A 16,459-nucleotide genomic window follows, 5' to 3' on the forward strand; every position below is an offset into this window, starting at 1 on the left:
GGGAAAGGTGCATGAAAATCTTAATGAAAGCGGAACGAAATCTGCAGCTCTGCAGAAATCATCAACCTGGATGATTTGGGAGACCTAAAAGAAGTAGCAGCACCAGAAAGATCGAGCAGAACACAACCTTGTATGAATCTAAATCCATTAACACAGCCCAACTGTTAAGCTGGTGTAAAATGAAGTAGCTTAGGTGATATTTATGGAGGTTATAGCAGAAAACTTGAATATTCAATTCAAAATAATTGAAATAATACCTTTTTTCATGTTTGTCACCCTTTTGATACCTACTTTGGTTGTTTCTGTACCATGTTAAGTTGCTGTTTTTTCCTATCAATGCAAATGATGCAAGACTGTGATTATTTCTTAGTTTAAAATGGTATTAAATAACTGGAAAAATGAAATGACATTATGAAATTTATTCATTAAAATATTCAATATTCTACACTACATGTCATAAAAGCAAGCAAGACAGAGATATGGAACAAAAGAAATCAGGAACCCTAGCCTGTGTGTTTTACTCATTAAAATTTTTACTTCTGGACTTTTTTTTTTTTTTTTTTTGGAAGGCAGGAAGGAGGGAAAGATGGGAAAGAGGAAAGCAGAACTAAGAAATAATTTGGAAAGTTGGAATTAGTCTTTATTATTATAGATTATATCAGAAATGATTAAGAATTTCTATGAAATTCAGTTTAACTTTAGTTTTAATGGTAAACATTAAAAAATTAACAGAAACTAACTACCCTGTCCTCTTTCCCCTCAAAAATTGCCAGGCTAGTGCTAGGTGAGTTTAGTTTTGTATCTTACATGACACAGATGGTTAGATATGGTAACAGAGCAGTAATGGCCTATACTGACTGTAAAGCTATGAATTAATGAATACTAGACCTTAAAATGCTTAAAGGAAATGCAAGGAGAATGCAGGTCTGTACAGTTATATGCTCACAATAAACAGCACATGGTTCATTTATATATCAAAAGCATTTCCTGAAAGAATGATACCTGACAAAATAACACTTGACATTGGGCTGAAGATTAGTTTAACTATTTTGCAGTGAAATAAGGGTCTGGACATGGCCCTAGTCCTCGTTATTCTCATTATAGCAGCTTGGCAGAAAATTGTGTTGGAATAATAGAGTCTGACTGCTGATTCAGACTGCTCTGAATTTCAAAGGTCTGGTCTTTGCCTAACTGGGGCAGGGATTGCCAAGGTACGCAGGCTAGCAAGGAGGCACTAATTAACGTCTTCCATATTTATCTGAATTTCTGTTAACACTGAGCATTTGGCAGGGGAGAAAGGTACAATATAGGAAGGGGGATCTTCAAGAGGCTTCAGAGTGATCGTAGCCAGCTGCTCCCCAGCCCAAATGGCCAGACTCCTGCTTGCTGCTTGGCTGACTGGAAGCAGCCTTTGGCGCCAGTGCAAACAAGGCCCCAGCCTGTGCCTCTGTATCCCTAACGAAAGACACAAACTGTTCTGCGGTTAGCACTGTTATAGGTTGAGAAAAGTATCAAGGTTGTCCGTTACTGGAATTTTGTTCAGCAAAAAATGGAAAACAAAAATGTTTGTGCTGCGGAAGGCTGGGGTCAGAGCCAGATGGACCTTGGAGCCATCCAGCCAGGCAGATAGAAGGAAAAGCTCTCCGTGGGGCTTGGTGCATTGGGAGCTGCTACCATCACATGGGAATCACTTTACATAAGTGTGTGATGAGAACAGTGATTGCTCACAGATGAGCTCCCATGGTCGTATGAGGTCTCACCCAAGACCATCAAGTACTGAGAGTCACTGAGTGACTTTCTTGAGACAGGAGCTGAAGTGAAGCTGAAGTGAAGCCAGGAAGCAACCGTGAGACAGCTGTGTCCCACAATACCATACATGCAGAAATAATTGATTCCCTGAAGGCTGCCAATTTTTATGTGGATCTCCACCTAATAGTACATGAAGTATTGAGAATTAATATGCCTTTTATATCTATTTTGATTTCTACTAAGAAAGCTCTTTTGGCAGGGGCAGAGGGGATAACACAGAAACAAGATTGGTAAGGTGTTTCCTCAGGAGCAGTTTCTGTGCTGTGTAGAAATTCCTCTTACATGACCAAATAGGCCTGACCAAATAGAACTGAGAAGGCACGTATATATGTTCAAGGAGAGAGAGAGAAATGAGCAAACGTCATTTAAACTTTCATTTAAATAACGAGAGGAACTAGATAGCAGTCCCCTTAATTCAATGATATGTTGAAAAGACAACAAGTATTGTAAGAGGTAATGTGAACTATCGCAGGTGTGCTAGTAGCTGAGAAACTGGAGAAAATAGTCATTTTTAATATGCAGACGGTTTCTTCTTTGTATAAGCCTCTGGGGTCACTAGATGGCAGTGACAGCTCTGTTCCTTGGAGGATCTGCACAGGAACTGTCCCTCTGCCAGAGACAGCAGAACCAAAAAATGATTAACTGACAATTAATAGCAAATTAAGTCTTACATTTGATGAAGGTATAGGATAACACTAATAAGTAGAATTTAATGACTATATTGTATTGAAATATGGATCTCAAAATAAGTTAGGATACTAAAATGTTTAAGGAACTTCTCATATATGTTCACTTCTAGGCCACTAATTTTTCAGTCTGTTGGCAGCTTTCTTCATCTTCAGCATCAGTGCCATGCACTTGAAACACTGTATTTCATGGGTAATCCCAGGAATCCCTTAGCTGAACTTCATTCACTGAAATGAATGAAGTATCTGCAGTATCAAGTACGTGACTGCATCTGCTTGGAAGCACTAGGCTTCCGGGTTCAGAGAGAGGCTTTCTCAGTTATTCTGTGCTAATATTTTCAGTTTTGTGAACATATAACAGATGGAGAATGTGGCCTTGATCTCTGAATCCCTAATACTGCCAAGATCAGTAAGAGTACACAGGATTTGGGGCTAGATAGAAAACATTTTTCCTATCCTGCACATATTTTGAGACTTTCTAACATGTTTTCTATTTGCAATAGAAAAAAGATAATAAATTTGGAAACTTTTAATGTAAGAAAATGAAACATAAGATTGTCCCCTGGGATAATCTGTAGCCATATTTTCAATCAGGATACTTATTGCATTTTGGTGGAAAGAATATACTATTTTAATTTTTTGCTCAGCTTCATCTCAAAGAGGGTCTAGATGTCATTTTAGATGACTACATGAACTGACCATTTATTTTGTGGTGAATTTCTTTCCATCTGTTCTGCTGAAGATGTTTGTTCTTTACATAAATACAAATAATCGGTAGTCACTGGAAAGACTAACTGACTGTTATTCAGGAAGATCATTTGGGAGGTAGGATGAAATCCTTGTGTCAGTCATTCACTTTTTTTGTGCAAAGTGGTTTGGATAAATACACTGTGGGGCCACATGAATTTTGGGGTTTGATGATTCTGCTTTTTCTGATGGAAAGAATAGCATTTTCAGAAGAGATTCCACCAGCTCTACTCAACATGATGCAGAAAGTACTAAGCCCACAGACATTTCATTCTAGTCAAGGATCTCCACCTTTTCTGCCTAACCTTCATGTGATGGGCACATCCTTTTTAGTCACAGCCTTTCAACTACACAGTGCAGTTCAAATTTCCAATCAGTGTTGTGTTTTAGGAGTATCTCTGCCACTCACTTCAGCTATCTCACAAGGTCTTATACAATTATAGCCTCCGTGCGTGCTCTGTCTCCATGAACTGGCAGTCAGCAGAGGTGTACTACTCTACAAAGCCTACTGTCAGCCCCTCTCTGTCTTCCTCATATAAAATGGAGGAGGGAACATTTTGCTCTATGAAAAATCTTTGTAGGCAGCAAAGAACCATGCATTGCTTTCTTATTTATTTGTTGTATAATAAATTTCCTACTGCCATAACAACAAAATATGAGGCATTTTTTCATGTATCTGAACAAGCCACTCAAGTTATATCTTTATTTTTGTTGTGGACTACACCAGAATCCTATCATCACTTGACAGGACTGGTTCACATCCACTCTGCTTAGGAGAAGTGTCGTAAGAAAGGTCATGTCCATACTGCATAGTGTCTCCTGGATCACATGTGGTCTTGTTCTGCTCTTCTAAGAAGAGGCAGATGTGCCATCTTGAAGGTCAGTGTTGCTTTGTCCAGCCCAAATGACACTGTTACTGTGTTCTGTAAATCACTACCGCATGGGCTGCCACTCCAGGAAGACAGTAAGAAACATTCCTTTTCACATCTGTGGTTTGTATCTTCCAAATATAATCTTCACAGGAATGTAAAATGATCTAGCCCTCCTAACTGGGAGGAATTGTCCCAAGAGGAATCTGAGAAAGTCTGTCTGGAACCAGCTGAGTTTGAAGGGTCTGATGTTTGCAGTGTCCCTACCACACATCTATATAACAGACACCCTTCGCAGACTTAGCTTAGGCTGCCTCCAAATTCATGGCCACCATTAGGCTTCACCCTGAGAGAAGTAGAGTTCAAGTATTGTAAAAACCTGCTAGTCAAGAATAGTAGCCTGAACTAATCTAGCTAGCATTAAGGAGGACTTGAGACTGATACAGCTGGGAGGAGGGGGTGCTCTTTCTTGTGTTGTTTTTTGGTGTTCCCTGAGGGGTCTATGCAGACAGCCCACAGTCTTGGGTGACTGTAGATTTAGTTGGTGGATTCACTGCTGTTGGTAGAAGAACCAAGTTAATTTAGGTGGATTCTACCTATGCTAAACACACAGTTCTGGAATGAGCAAAAGTGGATCAGGAGGTTGAGTCCTCTCTGGCCGTGGTTTCTGCTGCCATCAAAGACATGAATGTGCAGGAAGTGCTGTTCTTTAGAGGTTGGCTGAAGGGCTTCCTTACTCACTTGAAAAGCAGTAGTATTTTAATCTGGACATTAGCAGTACAGATTTGTTGTTGTCAGGGCTGAAATCATATCTTTGTCATGCTTCTTGTTTTATGACTATGGATTCAGGGAAGAGCCTTAGCTGCAAAAGTCCTTCTCCATTCACATGGTCCAGAGAATTATCACCTCCCACTTATTTACCACTAGACATGGCTCTGGATGCTCTTCACGTCAGTTAACTCTGGCCTGGCCCTGTAGGGTACCTCAGTAAAAGAAGATGAGCAGTCCTTTGAACAGGTATCAGAAATATGATAGAATGCTTTGGTCTTGCTGTGAAGTCTTGGCCTGGAAAGAGAAGGTGTCACCACTCACAGAGGTCAAGCCTGAGCACTTGAAACCAGATGTCTAACCCTTTGTTGTTCTCCAGGTGCTGGCACAATTCCATCCTGGCCACAGAAGCTGTCTTTTTGCTATAGCGCGTGGGTGGATAATGGCAAGTAAATGAGGCAGAACTGCCTGGTGGGGTCAAAAGACATCAGGGAAGTCAGGGAAAGACAAACACCAGAAGAATTTGGCCATGGGAAGCTACAAAGTAAAATGCCATGTTTGAGGGCTGCCAAGACAGACTGCTGCACAGGTACCCCAGGCCAATTAGAAGAAGCCTGCTGTGCTGCAGAGTACAGCTTCAACAAGGGACAGCCCTACAAAGTGACTCACAGCACAGTGAGGATGTGGCCGGGCAACCAGAATAATTGAACTAATTCCTTGGTAAAATGCATGCTCTCCTTCCAGCCACATGCTTTGGTTTATTAGTTTCAGTCTATTAGATTAAATCCTGCAGGCAAAGCAGTAAAAGAAATCTGTAGTTTTCTGATTCTGACAGGTCTAGACACAAGGTGGCAGGTTGGTTGGCAGTCAGTTAGGATTTTAGTAGAAGAAACTTAGCTGATGGCTCGGCAAGGCATCAATAGCCTTAAGTTTTAACCAGGGCATTGGAAACCTTAAGGAACTCAGTTGATGCTTGATTTAGGTCCTTTCATGGCTTTAATCCTCATGTATTTAACTCAAATCATCCATGATATATATGACAAAGCAAGAAAAAGAACATAGGTTTCTTAGTTACGAGCCAGTGTCCTGTTACGGCATTGTGCTTTTCCCACTTCACTAAACTCAGTACTTTCCATTTTTTTAGGTCCAAAAACAAGTGAAGCCAGTGGAAGTTTCCAGGCATCTTCAGTGGAACCTTTCTCATGGAAAATTCTGATATGCTGCACTACTAATATTGCAGAAATTGTTTTTGACAAAAATGCTTCAAGAACACTTTTATAGTTCCAACATGAAAGTTATGCTCCAAAACAAAAGCAAAGAAACTCTAAAAATTCGGCAGTCTAAAAACTAACTTGTATATGAGAATCCAGAGTATAGATTCTCAATTGAGGACAATTCCAAATGAAGAATAGCAAAAATTAAATGAGGCTGTCATTTGTATCACAGAAGTATCCTGACTATTCTTTTATTGGAAATCCTAATATAAATGCATTTCAGTCATACGGAAGTGACAGGATCTCAGGATTTTCTGGAAATAAAATGCACAGTCACTCCAGTGACACAAAACAGTGAATGACGAGGTAGTAATATAACAGAGTGATATTGTAATTAGGATGTAGTGGGAAATATACAGGAAGTAAAAACACCAGTTTATTTCTGATTAATTAATTGCTATTACTTCTATGAGCATCTGAAGAGTGAGAACTGAGAAAGAAATAATCAATGAGGAGATCTTCCAGAGCCTGGGCCCAAATCAGTCAAAATAACAGAAATAACAGAAATTGACTTTGATTCAAGAAGTAACTGCGCAGAAAATAGCTGTTTTGTAGATTCTACTTGGGAGACCTATTCCTTGCATGCAGCCAGTCTCAACTTTACTAACAGCTTGAGAGAAAATGCTGTCAATACATGTGCATGGTGTGGAAGAGCACCTGGCTTTGCTAACGTGATGTTCAAGCAGAGGAAAGCAGAAGGACTTCATAAGCTTTCTTACGGGTGCCAAGCAGGAAGCACGCAGCCTGCAACTTCACGTTTGGGAATTCTCGGCATTAAGTTCTTGGGTCTTAGAGTATGAGCTAAACACTCTGAAAATGAGTCACTTGATGCGCAAAGTAAATATCGGATGTGGGCTTACTATGCCCATGTGAAGCTGCACAAGCATTGACTCCTGAGGAAAAATACTTGCTGAAAGCTCAGGCTCAAACATTTACAGTGCTATTCATGCTGTCTTAAATAAACACTGGAAACTTCAGTTTTTTGTAGTCTCAAAACATCCTCTTGTTCCATTCACAGCTCTCTGCCTTGGAATTTTAATGGTAATCTAAGTAATGACTTGATGATGATACTGATGCGTGTTTAAAGCATAAAGTTTCTCCTTTGACCTAACGATCACAGTTCCAGAACGTCAGAACAGCCCGGCTGTCCAAATCAGAGGCTACCTCACAGTGTCCTGTTTCCCTCTATCTTTAGAGAGAAGTAAAATGTAAAAAAACCTCACCATGGAATGCTGAGACGTAAAATGTCTCCTCAGATTCTGTTTGTTGATTTTTCCTTATTTTTTCTTTATTTCTGTCTTGCATAATTGTCCTTGATATCCACATTCTTACTTGAATCTCAGATTTAAAATGATATAGTAAACTCCATAGAGTTTTTGGTTTTTTTGAATGAGTACCTCCCTATTATCTATTTTTCAATTGATGTCCTATTTCACAAAATGTATCGTTATTCTCCTATTAAGAAACAGAACAAATAAGATCACCTACTTTCTGTAAGTTTATTTAATGTTATTTATTTCAAAAGTAAAACTGATGGGTCAGTTGTCTACCACCTGATGTGAATATTATTTCTGATTTTCTTAACAGTTTTGACAGTCTTTTATTCCTGCTATCTGCTTTTCAAGACTGTATAACCAGGATTATACATACTATCCAGGTCAAGTGAATCAAGTCATTACATTTCTAATACTATCATCAATCTCTTTCTCTAAACTTCATGACTTTATAGATCATAGACAGATGTATTTTAAGACGTTTACTTTACTTTAACTGCTGTTATCAGAGATGCCATCTAATAAGGAAAAATAAGCCAAGGAAATTCAAACTTATGAAATCATCCAAAACAACAAATAAGTAAGAGCCAGGAACATCATCTGTATTACTTCAAAGATTATTTGTCTTCTATTTACCATTGGCTTTGTGTTTATTAATGGTCAGAGATCTGTGTAATCCATTTGAAGAGAAAACAATTAAATGGAATAAATTACAAGCTTCACTGAAACACTAAACATGTTAATCAAAATTTTAAAGCAGAAATTTTATAGCAAAATACTGTTTGTTTCATGGAAAAAGCTCTAATGGCATCCAGGACTCGTGTTCCAGAAGATAAATTTGCTTAAATAATAACTCTGAATATACCTAAACCTTATAATGTCTTTTTTAAGACAACTTCAATTTATTTTATCTTAGCTATGCAATTATCTTATCTTGCAATTTATGTGGGACCACAATTAATGGTGGATCCAGAATGTAGACTGTATGAGTCTTGTGAATTTAAATGCTTCATCATCATCAGGGATCATCAGCTATCTTCAGCACAGTCTCATTCCTGCTGAGAGGAAAAATAAAAAACTGTCAAATGTTATATGCTTTTGAGTGTATAACATCTAAAAAAAGGGTATTGCAATGTCTAAAAGCAATGTCTCTGAGAGAAATGAAAACTAGATTTAGTATCTATGTTCTTGGTACAGTGCATGGAAAGAATGAACTGCTTTCTATTTCAAGGATAATTTTTGTTTTTATTCAGTGACCATGCAGCAGAACACAGCCAGGATCCAAGGACTTTCTCTTCCAACTGATTGCCCTATTCATTGTGCTATGGTAGAGGTCATTCCTCCCTCTTGGTTCCACAAAGCTTTGCAACTGGAAGTTGATAGGTACTGAACTATTCACATCCCAGGAGTCAGCATGGATCAACATAGGCAATTAGTAATGGTCAATATGGGTCAATTCTATCTGCCAATAAGGAGTCACAAAAACAGCGCAGCCATGCTATTATAACAGAAGCACTCAGAATTAAGGTAATAGATGTTAACATTAGACAAAGTCAGGGACTAGTATAAAACTAGGACTTCCCTGAATATATCCTACTATAAATAAACTTTTGACAGGGTACTTACAGCTCCATTTATTGTGACAATCATATGATGCTAGGCTTTGAGAAAATAAATGTAAAACACAGCAAAAAGAAGAAAAATGCTGAAAGTACATTTCTCAGAATATAAGGATTTGAGGAAATAAACTCCACTTCATTACAGAGTACAAATTTAGCGAATGTTTGGAGTGAAAAGCTTTGGATTGTAGGATAGGAACAAATTGTGGCATCAGAAAAAAAAAGGAAGGTTATCATTACCAATTAACTCTGCCAGTGCTGTTATCCTTAAACGGGAGGATACATAAAAGCAAAACTTTCAGGGGCAAGAAATGCCAAACCAGCCTTGACAGATATGTGAAACTCAAAGATTTAATACTAGGAGGAAATCCACAGGCAGGTTAAATCACTTATCATTGCCCTGTAGATCAGGCTACAAGGTTACTAAGGTGTAATTCTGCCACCCCCTTCTCTACCTTACAACAACCGCAGCTCTTTGAGTGACACAGATGTGCTTAGGCTTGAATAGCACTTAGGTTTTGATGAGCTGAGGTAACAAAAACTATTTTCAGTATTTCTAATAATGTAATTTGTTACTGAATATAGTGTATATGTAAAATATCGATTTTTAAAAAGTCTATTTTTAAAAAATGACTTAATTAGCCTTACTTCCTCTGTTTGATTACTAAACAATAACAAACCCCCTATCTGCCCAATCAAGATGCAAGCTACAACTATATATGATATGAGAACTTACTGTATCATTTATTACTCATGTCAGCGATGACCAACATGGACTGCTGCTTTTTCTGACATACTGGGGCAGGGAGAGAAGCAGGCTTTAGAGCCAAAGAACACAAGGTGGAATGCTTTCTGTTCTGGCAGAGGCATGCTGCTTATTACAAGGGTGCCTGTGGACCAGGTAAAAGCAGTATTCTTAACTCCAGTCTGGCATAAGATTCAATTCTTCAACTAAAGAGCTTGTGCTCCAAATAGACATAATACACAGAGAGCTTGCAGGTATGACGCACAGTACGGTGTGAGCAGAGTTTAGCCCACCAGAGGCAGAGTGCTTCCATGGTTTATTATTTTCCTCACTTTTGGATGACATTCTGTTGGCTAGAGAATTAGCTGCACAGAATAACAGGGAGAGAGAGAAGGACCACCAAAAACAGGGGCTGGAAGAGAGCAAGAAAAGGCAAGAAGTGAGAGGAAGAAAGGAGTGATAAGTAGGGCAAGCGGGATGATTAACTAAGGCTGTGAATGGTTAGCTAAGACTACAACTAAGACTGTGAGGGTGACTGAGGAACAGGTTGCCAAGGGAGGCTCTGATATATCTAGCCTTGGAAATATTCAAAAACCATCTAGGCATGGCCTGGGAAAATCTTTCTAGGTGACTCTACCTTGAGTGGAGGGGTTGGACCAGATGATCTTCAGAGGTCCCCTCCAACCCCAACTATTCTGTGACTCTGTAGCTACATCTGGACTGTGGGGCAGGTAAATGCTGTCACCCTGACATCTACAATGGGGAAATGTGGGAGCAGGTCCTTTGCAGCCTCAGTTTCCATTCTATGGAAATCAAACTGTAGGGGAGAAAATATGCACCCTGCTATCACCTCAGGAGGGAGGAGAGACATACCCATGGATCACAGCGAGGCCTGCGAGCTGGGAAGTGCTCCCACATACCTTTGCTTAGCTATAGGGTAGATGCTTAAGTGTCTTGACTTTCTTAGAGGTAAATTGCATGATTCAACACTGTATCCAAATTTTCATATTGAAGTGCTTGTTAAGAGAGCTTTTTTGGTAGGGTTTGGTCTATACTGATCTTTTATTAGGAAAATAGCAGGCTTATATCCAGCACTAGACAGAGAAAAGATTTCCAAGTCTTCCTGTTATTCTCCCAGAACTTTTTTCTGAATAAAGTTGAACTCCTTTTGGGTGAAGATTCAGAAGAGGATGGATGGGTCATTTTATGCATATAGTAAACATTTTCCATGAGCTGGTTTACCAGATCCTGCATTCCCCATCTTAACAAAAGGAAGGATTTACTGACACTTAAGTGACCTATCTTTCGCCTCAAAATTTCTATTGTTATTCAACACCTATCATTTACTTCCTGAGAATCTACATTACAGAGCTTCTTATATTGGGATTTACTTCAGCCCTTCCACTGAAGACTGTTCTTCTTTAAATAACCAACTGTTCATTAAATTTGGCAGAAGGTAGTGATACTGTCGTCTAGTTTTAGCGAAATCATCTGACAGCCAGGTAATGTGGCCCTTTCTTAGTTGTTCTGAATTTATCCAAATACAAACAATTTTTCTGAGGAAGTCTGACAAAGTGCCTCTTTGCTCTATGGTATTCAGGCATATAGTTATTTCTGATATTAGAGATCACCATAAATGGCTATTGCTTTTTTTCTTGGGAATATCCTAGTTTTAATGTGTAGGTGTAATAGTTGTCTAGAATGAGCCTGTTGACTAGTCTACTTCCTCACTTTGAATCATTAGACATTTCCATCAAGCAGCTTGCACTAATTTAATTTTCTTCCAGCTCTCAAGTCCCTATGTTAGTCCACAAATCTTGTAATTTTCTGTCAGACATAACTGCTTCAGACAATCCGTAAATCATCTACTTTTCTTTCTGATTACGTCCTTTAACTTTCCCTTTAAAAAAGGTCTGGAGCAGGATTTAAGAGAAGATAGGCCAGCCTTCTCAGCTATAGACATTTTCCTGCTTGACTGGAATAAACAGCTAAGACCTCGAGGGCCTTTCTACACTCAGCAATAAGAACAAATTCACAAGGCTAAGGGTACGTTATGTAACAGGAAACATTGCTTGCTGGAACTTGTATGAGAATTAAGATAGTACGGATCAGCATTGAAAGAGCAACTCTGCTTCTCAGCATGCAAATATGTTTATGTGAGACTTTTGTGGCAGTGTCTGCACTTGGCTGTCATCCAAGTAAGCAGGACCCCACTGTGACTAGATCCCCTGAGCACTGCTGTCATATAAATAACATGAATTATGCATCCTATTTTAGTCTTCTCTTGCTTCATCACAGCCCTGATGCCTTAAAAATCATTCCTGTCATTCAATTTCAAAGGGCCCAGAATACAAGCAGTATCCCCTGGAATGCACCCTGCAGGGCAGGAGATATGCTACGAATGTCCTGGGACTTTATCACACATCTCCCAGTTACAGGCCCGAAACCATCTGGCAATGAAGAGGTTATAATATATGACGGCAGGCGATGGCAGAATGGAACAGAAGGAACTTGTTCCTTTGAACAGAAGATTGCAAAACAGGTGTTGTTGCTTCATTGCCCATACAGGAGAACCTTTAGGGCTACAGGAGAAACTGCAAACCCAGAGAACAACTTGTGCATGCATAAAAATTTATTTCAGTAGACCAGATGAAATACATCTTGAGTGTCAAAGAAAAATGAAAAAATAAGCTCTCTCTCTCTATATATGTATATAATAGAAATAAGTAAATCAGTCTGTCTTACAGAACTACAGAATAAACTGTAAAATTCCTTTTTCGTACTCAACAGACATGGTAAAGACAGCAGACTGGTGAAATTACTTTTTATTGATAATGTGTATAAGTTCCATCCATATAATCAGTTCTGAATGAACATCATTTCTCTTCTTTGTATTCATTGAACCAAGCTTCACTTGAAGTCATGTAAATGAAACATCATGCACTTAATTTTAATGTGAGCTTAAGGAAAAAGTGATGGACCTCAAAAATAGAGCTGATTAATTAATAAATATTAATAACTAAATTACTCTTTTGAAAAAAATATAAATGATTTTGACTGAAGAATGAATTTGTTAATAATTATTATTTTTTGATCTGCAAGAAAAAATCCAGTGGTTTAGCATTTAGTTTCTATACATGTAGGTTGGCTAGATTGTTAAGCATATACACCTGGAAAGAAGGTTCACCCTCCACCTTCTTCAGGCAGATCATTATGAGGTCTATATAGTTTCCTTATGAGAACAGTTTGAGTAGAGCTGCTTAATTAACTACTATTTCTGTTCAGTGGCTAACCTGAAAAACGTCAATCAAATATCTTTGATTCACAGATCAGGGTTCTATGCTCATAATTCCAAATCTACGAAATACCAGGTTGCCCAATACTGCAAATTATGTCCAGATTAGAGAGACACACAGTCACATTTCTTAGTGAATAAACTAGAGCAGACAACAGAGAATTTATGTGGATATTGTCTGGCTTTACACAGTTGTCAAGAGAACAGACAATAGCAATGCAGCATGAACACTGCCCTTACAGTGTTAATCCATTAAAAGTTTTTTAAAAAATGGAAACTAGTGAGGTAAGCTTCTATCCCTATTGAAAGTCTCCTTTCAGTAAGTTGAGGATCCAGTCATAGCAGATTGGGTTACTTTACAAAGAAATTAATTTATTCTGGGGATGTGGATTAATAACATCAGAAATGATGTCGAGTTGAATACAGATTTGAAATAGTTTCCTGATTCTTAGCATTCCCTTTTAAAACAATGAAATCTACAATTTCATATTGCTTACTCTAATCAAAAAGTGATAGGTATACTAATATTTCAAGTGAGAATAACTATTTAATATGGTATTCCTATCAAAAGCATACTAATATCTACATTTCACAGTAATCAACTTGCTTTTTTTTTTTTTTTTAGTAACATGACACAGTTTAAAAAATACAATGCTGATGCATGTGGCTACATTAAAGGTATATTAGATGACCTTTTCAAGTTTTGTGAGTTACCTGCAACTTCAATTTTGCAATTAATCTTTGCATTTTCCTCTTTCTTTTGTTTTCTAAGAAGCTAAAATTATAAAGAAAGAGGAAAAAAGAGAGTAAGTAGTGAATTATTTTAGGGGAATATGCATAAATAAATGAGAAGTTAGACTAATCTAGCAAAGAGAAACTGAAATTATGCTAATAGTCACTGTTTGAAATAGCTCCATAAACAGCATATGTTTTAAATGATTACCTTAAATACCCTTAAGCTAGGACTAATTTTTACCTGACTTTAGTCATCTGAAGGTCAAATTGCCTAGGCTTTCACTGTAGTCAAGGGAGAGAAATTTATACTTCTAGAAGGTGATTCAGCGCATCCTAACATAGATTAATAGACAATAAAATTATCTGAAGCTAATAAGCAAAATGAAAGATGATTAAATTACTCATTTACCCATGCATTTCCCCAAGATTTCTAGTCTATAAATAATAAATGTCACTATTCATTTTTTACATGCTTACCTAGTAGTGGAGAGATGTTGTGGGAATGAGACATCAGGAGCAATATAATGTGCTAATGATCACTTCTAACAAGCACCACCTGGTAGGATACTTGTCAAGATCCTGAATTCTCTCTTTGGTTCTGCTTCAGGCAAAGATAATGAGCTGAGGATTCAGAAAGAACTGTAAGTAGCAGGCTCAAAATATCAACTAGAATGGAGTGGTATGGATTTCTGTTTTAATTTTTGTAGCTCTGTAATTTGTAGTATTTGCTTTGTTCTTTTCTTTAAGTATTCAGCACTCTGGATACGAAGTGTGTTCCCTAAGCGGAGCTGACTTATTCAGAAGAAGCTCTGTTCTCACAAGAGCAAAAGGCGGACAGACATACTTTGCCAGTATCTTGCACCTAATACGACATGCAGAAGATTTCTAGAGATCAGATGTGTATTTTTTGCTGTGCCGCACTTAGTGCATTGGGGAATCTGGATACTGACAGATAACCAAAGCTCCTTTTGGGCAAGCTGCCTGAGGGATATCTGAAGGATTATGACTGAGCAATCACATCTCTTTCCTGTCAATCTTATACATGATTTGCATTTTGTAGCTTCACTCTATTTCTTTTACACAAGTTCTTGAGGTCACCCTGCATTATCGTATTGAGTGTGCCTCCTAACTTTGTGACAGTTTTCTGTCCCCCAGTCTTTAATTAAGTTCACAAAGAAAAATAGTCCCAAGACCCAGCTGGTTCCTGAAGCTCTTCAGTTCCTCTTTTAGTATATCCTGTAGCATTTTTCCTTATAGTTAGCTGTTTGCTCCTTACACAATTCTTTTCTAAACATCTTTTCCATTTTCACTTGCTTTGCTTAGGTATTGCCTTAAATGCTTTATGGAAGCCCAGGAAGATATGATCTACAACATTTCAATCATCTATTAAAACACTTGATTAATTAAAAAAAAGATATTAAATTTGCTTATTATCCTATTTTGGTAAGTTCATGACATATTTGTCTTATACTTTGTTAAATTCCATGTCCTAATTATTCTCATCTTCAAATTCATTTAAAGCCTTACATACTACTATGGTTAGATTACTAGACTTTCTTTTGTTTGGACAATTGATTACGGGTGTTTAATATACTATATTCTCATAATTCTATGCCACTTCTGTTTGATAAACTTCTTCTAAACGTTTCTGATTTATTCTGAATTTTCAGCTCATACATTTCTCTCAAAATTAGGTTTCGTCTTAAAAATGGTGCTTTCCACTCTATGCCCACATCCTCTTACTCATCTGGTATTTGATCATACATTCAATGCCAGTGTTCCTACCAAAAAACGAGATGACAAATTTTGCTTTCAGCTCATAAAATATCTTAAATCTCTACCACTCTTTGCACATAACATCTTTGATTTTTCTTTCTCTTTTTTTCTCTCTCCACGTAACTGACAAACCTTTTGCTATTTAGTTTTCTGTTCAAGCTCTAATTTGGTTTGACAGCTTTCACATCACCCCTGCATATCCTAACCCCCAAATTAGAGCCTGCTTTGAATGCCTGCATTTTTTTCACTTAACTTTAGGCATCTAAATGAAAAGCTGAGATGTACAGCTATTCTGTGCTTCCCATATAGCCAATGAAGAGAGATAGGCACTGCTGGAAGGTGATTCAGACCACTAATATCTGAACTTCTGCCTGAAGATATCTATCTCTCCAGTGACTACAATAAAGATGATTATTATCCTAAACTAGACAAATCTTTGAAGTGTCTACATTTATGAAATATATCTTAGAATAGCTTCTTTCTGTCCCTTGTATGTATCCTTTCTGCCTTTTCCAAAATCAAATCATTATATTCTGATATAATGAAGTGCTTTTCTGAGAAATTTTACTATTTGTTTGGATATCCAGTCTGTTTCCACATTGTATTCACAGAAAATTTAAATATCCTCTCATTTTAGTACCTGCACTTTTTACTCCAGCTGATTTCACCGATCTGTTTTCTGATTTTGCCCATTACAAGTTAAGATCACTATTTACACCCCTACAAACTGAACATATGTCTAGACACTCAGTTCAATTAAACATTTTGTAGTCAGCGCAGACAGATCTTTAACGTCTTTGGTAATTACCAAAGCCAAAGATAAAATAGGAATACTCCATATTGGGTCAAAGACTATTGATAA

This window comes from Rhea pennata, chromosome 1, assembly GCF_028389875.1.
Source record: "Rhea pennata isolate bPtePen1 chromosome 1, bPtePen1.pri, whole genome shotgun sequence".
Lineage (NCBI taxonomy): Eukaryota > Metazoa > Chordata > Aves > Rheiformes > Rheidae > Rhea > Rhea pennata.